Consider the following 15,853-nt stretch of genomic DNA (forward strand, 5'->3'; position numbering starts at 1 on the left):
AGATAGATAGATAGATAGATAGATAGATAGATAGATAGATAGATAGATAGATAGATAGATAGATATATATTATAATTAAATTTTTTAAAAAATAATTTGTTATTAAGGAGTATTCTTTATCACATATATGAGAACTAATCTCTTTTAAAAGTTTGACAAATATCAAATAAATCAACAACTTTTCCAAATTTATATTTTGTACATGTGATAATTTAAATTTATATGTTTATTTATTAAAATTAGAATATAATTTTTATTTTAAAAATATATAGTTTTTTGAATTATATATATATATATATATATATATATATATATATATATATATAATGGTAGTGGGAGCAGGTGCCCTCACTCTTATCTAAGTGGATCCGTCCCTGGCTCTAACAATATCTTATTAATATTTTATTTATTATTAGTTAAAAATAAAAAATAGTGAAACATTCCACAAATTCAGGAGAAAATAAATGACATGCAAAATTCATAGAATTTATAATTTTTAATAAATTTTAGTTAATAATAAAAAGTGTCATTAGAACATCGACTAGCTATTATCTTAAAAAATATTCTTATTTTTATGAACCGTGTCTTATTTTACTTTTTCCATTTGGCTTATGAGACACGAAAAAAGTATCTTAAATTTAAATTTCATATCTTATATAAGATACGGTAAGTTATAAATAAATAAATAAAATCATCATCATCTACCAGCAAACCCAAAAAAAAATTAAAAACAGTAAATCATATTACCAAAAAAAAATTCAGTAAAGATTGGTTAAAATTTTGTTATTAGAATAAAAGTGCAATAAATTATTTATAAATTACTTAAATATAATATAATATTATAAGAATTAATAAAATACAGTACTAAAATTCATGATTAAACAACTTACATTATAAATACATGCATTTAATAAAATAGTATAAAGTGAATGCAGCTATCATCTCTCATCTCTTAATCAAAGCTGTATTTTTCCTTTTTCTTTTGGTAGGTATCTTGTCATTCATATTACTACTTCAAGCGTATAAATTCAAGGGACAGCTGAAAATAACGGCTATTGTTCATAGTTTTTATTACTTTCTGGAACCCTAAGAAAAATCCTATTTAAAGTCCAACATTATGATTTTCAAATTTAATTTATAACCAATACCAACTTACTATTTTTGTATAAGTATAACATACGGTATGTTTGAATGAATTTTTTCGACAACATTTTCACATATTTTTAGTTTTAGACAATATTTTTAAATTACTTTTAAAAATTTTAAATTTATTAAAAATATCTATTTTTTAGAAAAATAAGTGTCATTAATTTTTAAAACATGTTTTTGATAAAAATATTTATCTTAAAAATAATAAACATAGGAATTGATGATGATTGTCTAATCTAAGTACAAGTGAAGAATAATAGTTCATATTAACTTGGGTAAAGTATTTTTTTATCGGATAAAAATACGTTTTTAATTAACTTTTGGATATATATAGAGTTTTAATCTATAGAGTTCTATATATACTACTCTAATCTTTCATTGACTCTAATGGTACAATTAAACATTAAAGCTTAGTATTCCTTAGCTTTTATTCTCTATAATTTTAAACATTTAAAAACAACTTTTGTTAGTAGACATTAATAAAATCGCATTCATTTAGAGATATCATTTTAATATATAATCTTTGGCATAGGATAGTTAGATATATCATCACTAATTTGTAATGACATTAAATTTTTTTTAAAATCTTTTATATATATATATATATATATATATATATATATATTAAATTTTAAAGAATAAAGTTAAATATCTTTTAAATGTTAGAATTAAATTTAACCATATATTCATGTATTACTTGTAGTGTGTTTGGAAAAGTATTAGGTTAAACATAAATACGAAATTCTATTTTTGTTATAATCTACCAAGAAACTTAAGTCTCTATTTTTAAGCTTTGAAACAGTGAATGGATGATATGAGATTCCACAAGGAAATTTAAATACACACTTAGAATAACTTGATTAAAAAGTCATGGCAGAAATTTTTTAAATTAATTGTACAAGCAAAATATTCTTACATTTTTAGTTAAGTGGCTTTCGAAAGTATTTCTTTAATTTCTCTTGGTGCTTTGGAAATATTTCGATTATCTGCTAACAAAAATGCTATACTTCGATTTATTCTTAGTTCTTTCAAAATATTACTACTAATAATAAATAAATAAATAATGAACCATATATAATATCGAACTTTCGTCTATGACTGTGTCAACATATTATATTATATAGCTTCAACGGTGGAACAATAAGTAGTAACCACCACTTTTCATTGTAGTGAGCAGCAATATTGAAAATTAGAGGTCCATAACATAATGCAGCTGATATATATTACTTTATATACCAGTTCAAAGAATCTATCTCAACAGGGTAGATGTCTCCAATCACATTCCACAAGAACATTAATAATAATAGTCTGAGATAATTATAATAATAATTTTGTACCCTGCTAAATCTGACAATGAACACTAGAATAAGTCCAGAAATTTAATTTGCATGAACGTGATTACATCATTACATGCATGCACAGTTGAAACACGCGGAATAACGCAATCGTCTGCAATGGGAATTAACTGCCACAACTTGCAATTCTTCTCCTGTGACCATAAATTTATACTATTTTTTTTATGAAGTAATAAATTTAGTTAAGGCCAGAATTGAAAATGGAGAAGCATAAAAGAGAAAGGGTTTGAATGGAGGTTAGCTAGGGCTATCTCATTTCATTCTCAGTTTCTCACCTTTCAATAGTAGATGGTCCCAAGTCCAGAAATGAACCCACATTTGTCCCAACTTTCGAAACTAAAAATACCACTTCCCCACCATTGTCTTACACATCAATCATCATGCTGGTCCCTCACTTCACAATCCAATATAATTTAAGATTAAATAAGTTAAATTACATTTTTAATCATTTAAAAAAAAATTAATATATAATTTTAATATCTTTATTTTAAAATAAAAATATTTAATTATTTTATTCTAAAAAATATAAAATTTTAATTTTATTATCAATTTAATACTCATTAATTATTAAATTTTAATATTATTTATGATGTATCATCACTTAAATTATGTAATATTTAGTAATATGACATATAAAAGTAAAGTTTAAAAAAATAACATATAAAAGATGTTTGTTTATATTTATTTTAATGAGTACTTGATATTTATTTTACTAATAAATTATATTTATATATTTTTAAATTATTTTATCTCTAAATATTATATTCTTAAATGAAAAATCATTTAAATAAAATAAATTTTAAAAATTAAAATTAATAATTAATATCTATCAATTTAATCGAAAGATGCAAATTTCGTATTTTTAAAATTAAAAATATTAAATAATTTTTATTTTAAAATAAAAAAATAAAAACTATAAATTAATAAAAATAATATAAGGGCTAAAAGAATTTAATCAATTTAATTTCTCTCGTTTTTTTAATGTGATGAATGTGATCAAACTTAGGCGTGTATGATAAAAGCTACTTTTTCCCACAAAAATTCAGTGGACCTGTGAATTATAATTAATTTGACCATCTGTTCTATAACAAGATAGAGCTCCCCTTGACGCGGAAAGTACATATAAATATTTCTAAACAAATTGCATTTTTTATTCAAAACTGCAAAATCTTTAGAAATCCAAATATTTATTATTATGATATGTAAATAAGTATATTTTGTTTTGATTACATGTATTATTCCTTAACTTGGACTATAGTTTTTAATTAATTATTAAAAGGTTTAATACATTTGTTAGTATTTAATTTTTAATATTTTTTAAACATTTTATTAAACTATATATAATTATAATTCAATTTTAAATTTTTTTTAAAACTTTTGTAATCAAGTCTTTGAAATTAATAGTCTATTTGCAATTTGTTAACTTATGACGATAGTGTAATTACAAAAATTAAAAAACAAAAATATTATAGAACTAGTTAAAAAAATTAAAAATTATTTAATATAAAAATTTTGTGTTAAAATATTTTTATTTTGAAATGAATGCAATTATATTTCCCAAATATTTTCATATAAAAAATAGCATCATTTAAAAATTAGGATTATGATCAAAATTAATCTACTCGATTCAATAGTTTTGTGAATCGTTAAGTTAGATTAATTATATTGTTTAATTTTGAAAAAAAAAGTTCATTTGACCTAACTTAACTGTTAAATTAGTCAGGTTAAGTGATGCAAAACTGATTGAAAAATTAATGAGTTTATTTGATACAATATTTCTTTATTTTTTTTTATAAAAATTTATATGAACTTATGTAATAAAATAATAATAATAATAATAATTTATGATTCAATCTGTGAAATTAGACAAGACAAAAATAATTATGACTTGAATGAAATTCGACTTGATCACATATATTAAAATTTTGGTTTGTAGGACTAGTTTGGACTATGTAATTGATTTAAAGAACACTACTAAAAATATAGTTCTATTGTTAAATGTATATGTGTGTGCGTGTGTATTTGTGTATGTATAGGAATTTATCTAATCATAATTATTTTACTAACAAATTTTGATTAATTTGAAATTTTATTAATGTGGTCATTGATCTTGATCATTTTATTGACTAACTCTAATTGACGTAAAATTTTGTTTATAAAGAGATAAATATATTTTTAATCTCTTAAATGTAAGGGAAGTTGCCTTTAACTTTCCAAATTTTTAAAATTAATATTTAACTTCTAAAATTTCAATAAAGAAGAAACTTACTTTAATCCTTTAAAGACACTTGTAACATTACTAACATAAATATATTAAATTAATTATATAACATTAATTAAGTTTAAGGTGATATTTTTATTAATAAAAATACTAAAGTATGTATTTGTGTGAGAGATTTAATAATAAATAAGTTTATTTGACAGAAGTTTTATAACAGTGTTTAGAAATCAGAATTGAAATAATCTCTCTCTTTTTTTTTAAATAATGAATTATGAAAAAAAATTTAAATTTAAGTAATTTTCTTTATATTTAAAAAATTAAAAATATATTTAAGCCTATTAAAAAATTAAAAACATCAAATTATTAAATATCAGTTAGCATAGTGATATTTGTGCAATTATTATCAATTTTGTAAAATTAGTTATATGATAAATTATATTCGATTTAGTATAATAGACAATAATAACTTTATAAAATCAAATATATTTTAACTGATTTCGGATATCACATATAAAATTGTTTACATATATAATCAAATTTACGGTGTGATATATGAAATGAGTCGAAAATACACAACATACACCGCCTCTTCACTCAAACCATTCTACACCAGCAAAACCTAAAAGAATAAATTAAAAGAAAAAATGAATTCACAAAGTAAAATTTTATAAGTAAAATAATATATATATATATAGAGAGAGAGAAAAAAAATAAATAAATATTTATTTGAAGAATATGTCTATTTAAACTTACTTCATTCGATAAATTATGTTCTACATCAAATTTCAACGATTTAACAGTTAAATTAAAATAATTTAATGCATAGATAATTAAGTTTGTAAATTTTAAAAAAATTAAAAAATATTTAATACTTTATTTTATTAATTTAAATCACTATATAAATAATTTTATGAATTATTCATCAATTTAAATTAATAAAATGAAGTATAAAATAATTTTTAAATTTTTAAAAAATTTACAGATATAATCTATATATTAAGAACATTAAATTCAATGATTAAATTATTAAAAATTAAAATAAAATATGAAATATTGAATAGAGTAAGTTTAAGTATATTTACGTTTAGAGTAAATGAATCTCTCCTTATTTATTTATATATATATATATATATATATATATATATATATATATATATATATATATATTAAATAACTTGCATTATGGATATATACTCTATGTAGGGATAATGCTTTTTCTTTTTAGAAAAACACTTTATTAATACTTTAAATTCTTTTTATTTCTATCGTATTATATTGACTATTGTACAATATTTTTATTTGTTTTACGGTTGTATAATATATTGGGGATGTAAAAATTGAAAATTATTTTTGTATTTGTATCTACTGATAACTAATACATCATTAATAATTGTACAAGACGTACCTACCATATATCAACAACCAATAATTTAGAGGAATAATATAACATGCTATAAATTAATACTCATTACACTGAATAGTCAAAGATACTGGTTTAAAGTTTAAACTACCTTATTAATACTCATAACACGTATCAATATCTATTGCGACTGGATTAGGATCGTCTACAGTTCAAAAAGAAATTACATCAGCTGAAATTCAATCTATCACTATATAATTTTTTAATTTTATTTTCAATTAAAATTTTATTGAATTTAAAGTTTATATTGAGGATTGAGATTGATGTAGTTCAATATGAACCGCTGGAGATCCTCATTCTTGGTGACCATATTTCTGCTTTCGATTCATTTTAAAAAAATATCATATTTACCGTTTTAAAAGGATTTAAACATCAAATCAATCTTTAATATTTTTCAGGTGAATCAATCTTTAAAATTGGTCTGTAAAATTAAGAATATTAAATTTTCAATTTTTAAAATTAATAATCATATAATCTTATAATGTTAAGAAATAAAGTTGGGACTATTTTATTTATATAAAGATCATGACTGGCCTAATAAAAAAGACTAATCTAATAAAAAAACATTATATTTACATATCATAAAATAAAATAATAATAAAAAGTCAATGGCTTTGATCTTGAGTCTTGAATTTAGTCTATGTCAGTTAGTTATATTCTTAAAAGTTCAAACCAAATTTATTGACGATTACGAAATTTAAGGGCCAAATCGATAATGAATGGAAAGTTATGGGCTAAATTGATTGATTTAATAGTATTTGAAACTTATTTAATAGTATTAACTTTAAAGACTAAATTAATTAATAATTATAAAATATAAAAAATAAATTTACACTTTTATAATAATATCAAAACAGTAAACTAATCATTGTTACTAATTTTGCATATTTTTTTTATATCAAAATATTTATTTATCGAAAGGTAAGGATTAATCTTTCGAAACATTGAAATCAGTTAAGGAATTTTTAGCTTTTAATAAATATTTTTTTCATACATATAATTGACCATATGGATATGATTATTTATTTGTCAAATTACACACCAATTTTGAGTATTAAGTGTTCTATAATTATTTTTTTTATGCATGTTATGTATTATTTGATGATTTATGATGTTTTTAAGATGTTATGAATTATAAGTTGTTACTTTAGTTATTTTATAAAATTTTGGGAGTTGAAAATCTTTGAGAGTCAAGTTATTTCAAGTTATTTGAATTGGGCTCAAAGTCGATTAAGAATGGAGAAATGGCTATATAAGATTTTAGGAAAACATGAATTTCATAAGTTCATTGTCTTACATTTTAGAGAAAACGACTCTAAATCCAAAAAAGTTTGATTTCATCAAGAACTTCCTTTATTGAAATTGAGTTTTAGAAACTCATATTCAAGCTTGAGAGGCTCAAATTCTTTTAGAGAAATTGACTTTGATGGTCCTATAATTCATTCCTTATTCCTTAATTTCTCTGTTTTTGGAAGTAATTAATGTAAGGAAAACTTGTGGTTTGATTTATTGAGTTGAATTGTGTTGATTATTGAGTTGTTTAGCTCAATGGTGTAACATCCCAAATTTTATTCAATGAAAAGAAATATTTTTTTATGTGAATAAGTATTTTATTTATGTATTTTACTATTTACGTATACGTATTTTACTATTTATGTATACATATTTTTACTATTTATGTATACGTATTTTACTATTTATGAATAGTATTTTACTATGCAATTGCACAGTAAAGGGGCGGCTGAAACGTGGGCTGCGGATTCTTTCCGTTTCAAAATTTTAATTAATTTGAATATAATAATGAATAGTGCATAGTGCATAGTAATTTATAATATTATTTTAATGAATAGTGCATAGTGCATAGTAACTTCAAAAATTCTATAAATAGGGGCCTAAGGTTTTGAAAATTTAGAATTCTAGAGAGAAGGAAATTCTGGAGAAATAGAGAGAGAAAGTAAGAGAGAGAGAAGGAGAAAGAAAAGGAGGTTCTGCTCTAGTGCCTTGTTTAAGGAGAAAGAGGAAGAGATTCTGCCCTAATTCCGATTCCTTTTAAGGAAAGATAGAGAGGAGGAGATTCTGCCCAAATTTCTGTAAACCCAGGTAAGGGGGGAGTGGGAAACCTCGCTTGGGGATGTGGGAATAATTGTTAAATAGTTTGTTTGTTGGATTGGCTCCCGATCCCTTGCCTGTTGTTTATTTCTTTGAATATGTATTATTGATGTGTTTTGTTTTATATCTTATTTATTTACATATTAGAATCTGTTATTTGAATGGAAGGCTAAGCCTCCTAAGTATTTATAAATTTGTAATCTATTATTTAAATGGAAGGCTGAGCCTCCTTATTATCTTATATTACCTTTTAAGCTTCCTACTTTACTTAAAAGATCTTAATATATTATTATTGAAAAATATGATACCTAAGCAACCTCTGGACTGTTGGATTGTTGGACTGTTGGACTGTTGGACTGTTTGGACTGTTGGACTGTTTGGACTGTTGAACTATTGGACTATTAAATTGGATTATTGAAATAATTCTTAATTATGAAATATGAATATGATATGTGTAACGTGCTAAAGGTTGAGTCTGTGAATGTATGACATGCATCATATGCACATATTACTCCAGGTGTGCCGCTGAGGCCGCATACCCACGACTAACAAGGTGTACCTTTGGGTCACCCACGATATGCTAACGAGGTGTATGAACACCAGTGATAGGTGTGCCTTCGGGACACCAGTGATGTAACATGCTAACGAGGTGTATGAACACCAGTGATAGGTGTACCTTTGGGTCACCAGTGATAAATTCTGAAACTTCCGTATGGCGCCACATGCATACAATAGTGAGTCAAGTCAAGAAAATCATTATACATAAGCATATATGTGAGATTGATTATATATGTGAATTATACTGCGTGTGTGTGTGCTATTTAACTTTTATTTCTATATATGCAACTGAGTGAGAAGTTTCTCACTCCCTTGTCATTTTTGTGTATATTTAAATTATGATGCAGATAATTAGCATGAGGCTGAGGATGTTGGTGGTGAAGCTTAGGCTTCTGTTTGGGTTTCGCTCTGATAGGATGTGACATCGGGATTAGCTAGACTTATTGTTAAATTATTATTATTTTTTCTTTTGTAATTTTTATGTTATTTATGTTGAAAGTGTGTATTTTTGTCATATTATAATTTTACTAAAAGATTATAAGTTAATTCCTAACTAGGAGGCTCTGCCACCTTTACTGGGATTAATTTATAATCTTTGTTTTATAATAACTTCTTGAGTTTAATATTTATGTGTATGAATTATGAATGTGCATCTTCTACCTTATGATACTTATTGTTTTATATCATTCTATGAAAATCTTTTATAAATATAGTTTATGTTTATTAATGATGTTGGGGTAGAGGGTGTCACATTTAGTGGTATCAGAGCAAGTCGATTTTATCAACCGTGTGTGTTATGTGCTTATCATGACTCTGTTGTGTACTCTGACTATGTCTTGTTTGTTGTGTACTATGATGATGATGTTCGTCCTGTGTTGATATTGTTGAGTTTGAGATTGTTAAGTTAGTTTGTAATTAGAGGAATGATAATCATGATAGTGTTAGCCAACTCGAATTATTAGAACCTTGGATGGGAGGTGATATATTGAGTGTACTAAGAGTTTATGATTGGTGAAGTTTCTGACATCTATAGTTATAGCAGGTTGAATCTAAAGGTGGTTGTCTCTTTGGTGAGAGATCGAAATGATGTTAATTCCCTTAAGTGTTATTATTGGTATGTTAATTATTTATGGTTTAGGTAGCATGTGAGTTGTTTTGATTGAGAAAAGTAAGGAGAGACTTGAATGAGAAATTAAGTAGTGAATTTGGAAAAAGTTGAGGTATTTTGTGGCATTAGATATATTGATACATTATTGCTATTTGGTGTCGAAAATATTTTCATTATAGTTTGTTATGATAGTATGAGTATTATATTGACAAAATTTATATTTTGAGGTCTTTATGAAGAATATGGCTTTAGATATTATCTTTTCAATAGAACTAGGATAAGATGAAACAAAAATCTAGAACTTCAAGTTATGACTGCCTTGGTGATTAGAAATTTAGTAAGCACTGAATTTATTAGTGGTGATATTTGAATCTTTAGCTAAAGAGATGATCTCTTGGAAATCTTATGTCTTCATAAAGAGTTGTAGCTTATTCACTTAACTTTCGTTTGAGATAGGTTTGAAATCATTTGGACGAATACAACTCTGTGTGTCAGGTAGATATATGCTATCATGATATTTTGAGTTGTTAGGCATAAAAATAGATTTAAACTAGATTATCTAAGTATGAATTTGGATTGTATGAGGTGAGTATTTTAGACCATGAAATTTCTTGCGGAGGAAGATCTACTTAAGTTATGCTTAAGTGAGAGATACTTGAGTCAATTAGTAAAATCAGGAGTCTTGTTTGATAGTTTATATGAAAATTCAGTGAGTAATTTTTTTTTTAACAACTGTTCATGGTTTAAACTGCTCTCACTATAAAAATTGCTTTTGCCTTCGTTTCTTTGGTCATTAAGATGTTTCAGTTCACTAGGTTGTTTCTTGCCTACCCTTGGAATCAACCGTAAGGATAATCTATATCAGGAATTCTTGAACCTTTGTATATTTTTAACTACCCAAATCATTTCGTTGCTTACTTCTTTGAATTACTTACTATTACCTTTGACTGAATTGACTAGAAAGGAGTTACATTAGTATGGGATAACAATTGAGGAAGTAGTTTTCAAACTCTTAAGGAAAGATTGACTAGTGTTAATATTACTAGATTTTAGTAAGATTATTGTGATATATAAATATGTCTCTGAAAATAGGTTTAGGAAGAATATTGTGGCAAGAAGAAAAGATAGTAGCTTATGTTTCTAAGAAATTGAAAATTCATGAGAGAAATTACCTTACCCATAACCTTGTTAGCGACTTTGTCATTTATACTAAGATTTGGAGACACTAACTATATGATTCTGTGGTTGAGGTATTTAATGATCATAAGAACCTTAAATATCTTTTGACCAAAGGGGTTGAATACGAGATAAAAGAAATAGTTGAAATTTCTTAAGGAGTAAAATTTTGATCTTATTATTTGGCTAAAGCCATTGTAGTGATTGATGTTTTGAGGAAATCTTTATCTTTCATTATGATTAGAGAGATGAATCTTTTTGGCTCAAATTAGAAATTTAAGTTTGGATTATAAGGTTACTTCTAGTATTGTGAGATTAAGTATGAATAACGAATGGATTGTTGAAAAAAATTATAGGAGCATAATTAGTTGATTTATTTTGGTAACAAGTTATAAGGCTATAGGTTAAGGTGATGGATATGATTATGACTTGGGTGAAGATGAAATGGTGAAACTAGAAAACTGATATGGATACCGAGTGTACATTATGCTTAGGTACCTGATCTTTAGAATTGATCATAGAAGAGTTTGAATTGGTTGTAGATAGAGTAGTAAAATTAGTGATCTGATATGTGTATCTAATGATTAGGTGTTGATATTGTGGCAAATATCTGGATTACAATGATAACCAAATTATTATTTTGATGATTTAAGGATTGAATTTGATTGCAGAATTTAGAAACTTATGCTTGATGTGTAAGATTACCCTAGTAGCATTGAATTATTTATGTTGGAAGTAACTATCAGATTAATAGATGAGATTAGAGGAACTAGGAGTTAGATCCTTTATTAGTGACCCAAATAAGCAAGAGATCAGAAAGGACACAGTTGAATGTTTAGTTATAAAACTTGAAAGGACATAAGAGTACTCTTAACATTTATTTAGGAGTTACTAAAATGTATCAGAGTGGCGCAGGGGAAGCGTGATGGTCTAATATGGAAAGAGAAGTAGAGAACTTGAATCAAGGTATGGAGAGTGAGTTTAAATTTAGAGTGGATGGAGTTTTGAGATTTAAGGATAAGTTGGGCATTCCTAGTGTGCTAGAATTTAATAAAGCAATCCTAGAAGAAGGTCATAAGAGTATCTTTAGTATCCATTCAGAAACTACTAAGATGTACCAAAATCTTAAGAAGATATTTTGTGACCTAAGATGAAGAGAGGAGTAAAGCAATTGTATATTTATGGTTAGCATACTAGAAGTTTTTTTTAGAATCTTGTAGCACTTAGATGCTCCATTTTGGAAGTAAGATGGTGAATAGATAGACCCTAGTGGAAGATTTGTCTAAGACGCTTAAGAAATTGATTTTGTTTGTGTTTAAGTGGATAAATTCGTCAAGATCTTTCCCTAAGCAAATCCTTTGAGGAAATTGATAAAAGTTGTACATCAACAAGGTAGTGATGTTGCATAAGAATTAGAAGTAAGAATGCGAAGAGTTTACCATTGCAAAAATTTCGGGGACGAAATTTCTAAAAGGAGGGGAGAATTGTAACATCCCAAATTTTATTCAATGAAAAGAAATATTTTTTTATGTGAATAAGTATTTTATTTATGTATTTTACTATTTACGTATACGTATTTTACTATTTATGTATACATATTTTTACTATTTATGTATACGTATTTTACTATTTATGAATAGTATTTTACTATGCAATTGCACAGTAAAGGGGCGGCTGAAACGTGGGCTGCGGATTCTTTCCGTTTCAAAATTTTAATTAATTTGAATATAATAATGAATAGTGCATAGTGCATAGTAATTTATAATATTATTTTAATGAATAGTGCATAGTGCATAGTAACTTCAAAAATTCTATAAATAGGGGCCTAAGGTTTTGAAAATTTAGAATTCTAGAGAGAAGGAAATTCTGGAGAAATAGAGAGAGAAAGTAAGAGAGAGAGAAGGAGAAAGAAAAGGAGGTTCTGCTCTAGTGCCTTGTTTAAGGAGAAAGAGGAAGAGATTCTGCCCTAATTCCGATTCCTTTTAAGGAAAGATAGAGAGGAGGAGATTCTGCCCAAATTTCTGTAAACCCAGGTAAGGGGGGAGTGGGAAACCTCGCTTGGGGATGTGGGAATAATTGTTAAATAGTTTGTTTGTTGGATTGGCTCCCGATCCCTTGCCTGTTGTTTATTTCTTTGAATATGTATTATTGATGTGTTTTGTTTTATATCTTATTTATTTACATATTAGAATCTGTTATTTGAATGGAAGGCTAAGCCTCCTAAGTATTTATAAATTTGTAATCTATTATTTAAATGGAAGGCTGAGCCTCCTTATTATCTTATATTACCTTTTAAGCTTCCTACTTTACTTAAAAGATCTTAATATATTATTATTGAAAAATATGATACCTAAGCAACCTCTGGACTGTTGGATTGTTGGACTGTTGGACTGTTGGACTGTTTGGACTGTTGGACTGTTTGGACTGTTGGACTGTTTGGACTGTTGAACTATTGGACTATTAAATTGGATTATTGAAATAATTCTTAATTATGAAATATGAATATGATATGTGTAACGTGCTAAAGGTTGAGTCTGTGAATGTATGACATGCATCATATGCACATATTACTCCAGGTGTGCCGCTGAGGCCGCATACCCACGACTAACAAGGTGTACCTTTGGGTCACCCACGATATGCTAACGAGGTGTATGAACACCAGTGATAGGTGTGCCTTCGGGACACCAGTGATGTAACATGCTAACGAGGTGTATGAACACCAGTGATAGGTGTACCTTTGGGTCACCAGTGATAAATTCTGAAACTTCCGTATGGCGCCACATGCATACAATAGTGAGTCAAGTCAAGAAAATCATTATACATAAGCATATATGTGAGATTGATTATATATGTGAATTATACTGCGTGTGTGTGTGCTATTTAACTTTTATTTCTATATATGCAACTGAGTGAGAAGTTTCTCACTCCCTTGTCATTTTTGTGTATATTTAAATTATGATGCAGATAATTAGCATGAGGCTGAGGATGTTGGTGGTGAAGCTTAGGCTTCTGTTTGGGTTTCGCTCTGATAGGATGTGACATCGGGATTAGCTAGACTTATTGTTAAATTATTATTATTTTTTCTTTTGTAATTTTTATGTTATTTATGTTGAAAGTGTGTATTTTTGTCATATTATAATTTTACTAAAAGATTATAAGTTAATTCCTAACTAGGAGGCTCTGCCACCTTTACTGGGATTAATTTATAATCTTTGTTTTATAATAACTTCTTGAGTTTAATATTTATGTGTATGAATTATGAATGTGCATCTTCTACCTTATGATACTTATTGTTTTATATCATTCTATGAAAATCTTTTATAAATATAGTTTATGTTTATTAATGATGTTGGGGTAGAGGGTGTCACAAATGGTGACATTTATGTTGATTTTGAATGGATTCAAGTTGTTGGTGAAGATGAGATTTGTGTGTGTTGAACCAAAACCCAAAGATTTGATGAAATCTTAAGATGTTGTTGTTGCTGCATGTGATGCTTAAGTTGAATTTTGTGTTGAATAGGTGAATTGCAATTGATTTCTTGAGTTGCATGTGATTGGATGAGCTGAGAAGAGCCCAAACACATGATGGCATTCATGTTCTCACCTAGTGATAAGGGTTACTTTTTGGGCAAACCTTCAAAACAGAAGACTAAAATATCCAAATCACTCTCTCACTCAATGACGCCTTGAGTCGCTAAGTGAGAATGTGTGGTTGTGGGTGAGCCTAAGTTGCTATGGTTGTGGAGGTTGGGAGTTTGCTTGACAAAGGGACTTAAAGAAAGTCTCGCTTGCCCATTGAGCTAGACTCACTCAATGAGAAGACCCACAAAGGTTTCTTTTGCCCAACGAGATAAGTCATCAAGAGTTATTCCATCGAACAAGAGTAGCGCACTCAGCTTAGGGCTCTTTTGAAGGCTTGGGTCCCAAGCCCTATTTTGAGAAATCTTATTTTAGTTCTTTTTAATCAAGGTGGTTGATATATATATATATATATATATATATATATATATATATATATATATATATATATTATGTAAGTTGTTATTAAATGTTGTAATTTATTATATGTTGATCATTAGTAATGAATTTGAGATAATATGGGATAAAAAGTGGTGTCTTATGATGTGTAGTTATGTTAATGTCTTATGAAAAGAATGATGATATATGATGTTAAATAAATGATGATTTAAGATGTATTGTGTTGAGTTAACATGTATTTTATGAGTAAATGTTGTAAGTTGTGAAGCATGAAGTTAATTAAGTTGATATCTTAAGTTGATAATCCATGATGTATGCTTTATGTGTTGAGTTTAACTTAGAAATTAAAGGAGAGTTAGTTGTTCAGAGTTAAAAGATCTCATTGTAAGGATTTGAGTTATGGTGCTCTAAGAGCTCAATGACGAAAATCCTTCGATAAGAGAGATGGATCCTAAAATAGAAAGTTGATTTTGAAAATTTATCTCCTTTAGATTTTTATGTTGAATATAATATAGGAACAAGGTTGAGTCATGCTTGTTTGAAGGGCCAAAAATGAGCAAGGCATGGAGTCAAGGGTAAATTGGTTTTTAAAATCCATCATCTTTCCTTGTGAACTAAACAAGAAAAAAGTTATCACTCCTCCTCTCACTTCTCAACCAAACAAAATTTCTAACTTTCCCTCCCCTCCTTTCCCTTCCATTCTTCTCCTTTGAACCAAATAGTTTTTCACTTCCTTTACTATGAATATAAAAAGAAATATTTGTTGAGAAGATCAATCC

General features: G+C 26.7%; 1 long non-coding RNA gene across 1 annotated transcript; it reads left to right on the top strand.

The window, feature by feature from the left end:
- Positions 1 to 7,119: 7,119 nt before the first annotated feature.
- LOC145958955 (uncharacterized) lies at positions 7,120 to 9,421 on the top strand. Its single transcript, XR_014434539.1, has 2 exons — positions 7,120 to 8,245; positions 9,160 to 9,421. It is a non-coding gene; the product is annotated as an uncharacterized LOC145958955 (long non-coding RNA).
- Positions 9,422 to 15,853: the final 6,432 nt, after the last annotated feature.

The sequence above is a fragment of the Cajanus cajan genome, chromosome 6 (assembly GCF_000230855.2).
Source record: "Cajanus cajan strain Asha chromosome 6, NIPB_CcT2T_4, whole genome shotgun sequence".
Classification (NCBI taxonomy): Eukaryota; Viridiplantae; Streptophyta; class Magnoliopsida; order Fabales; family Fabaceae; genus Cajanus; species Cajanus cajan.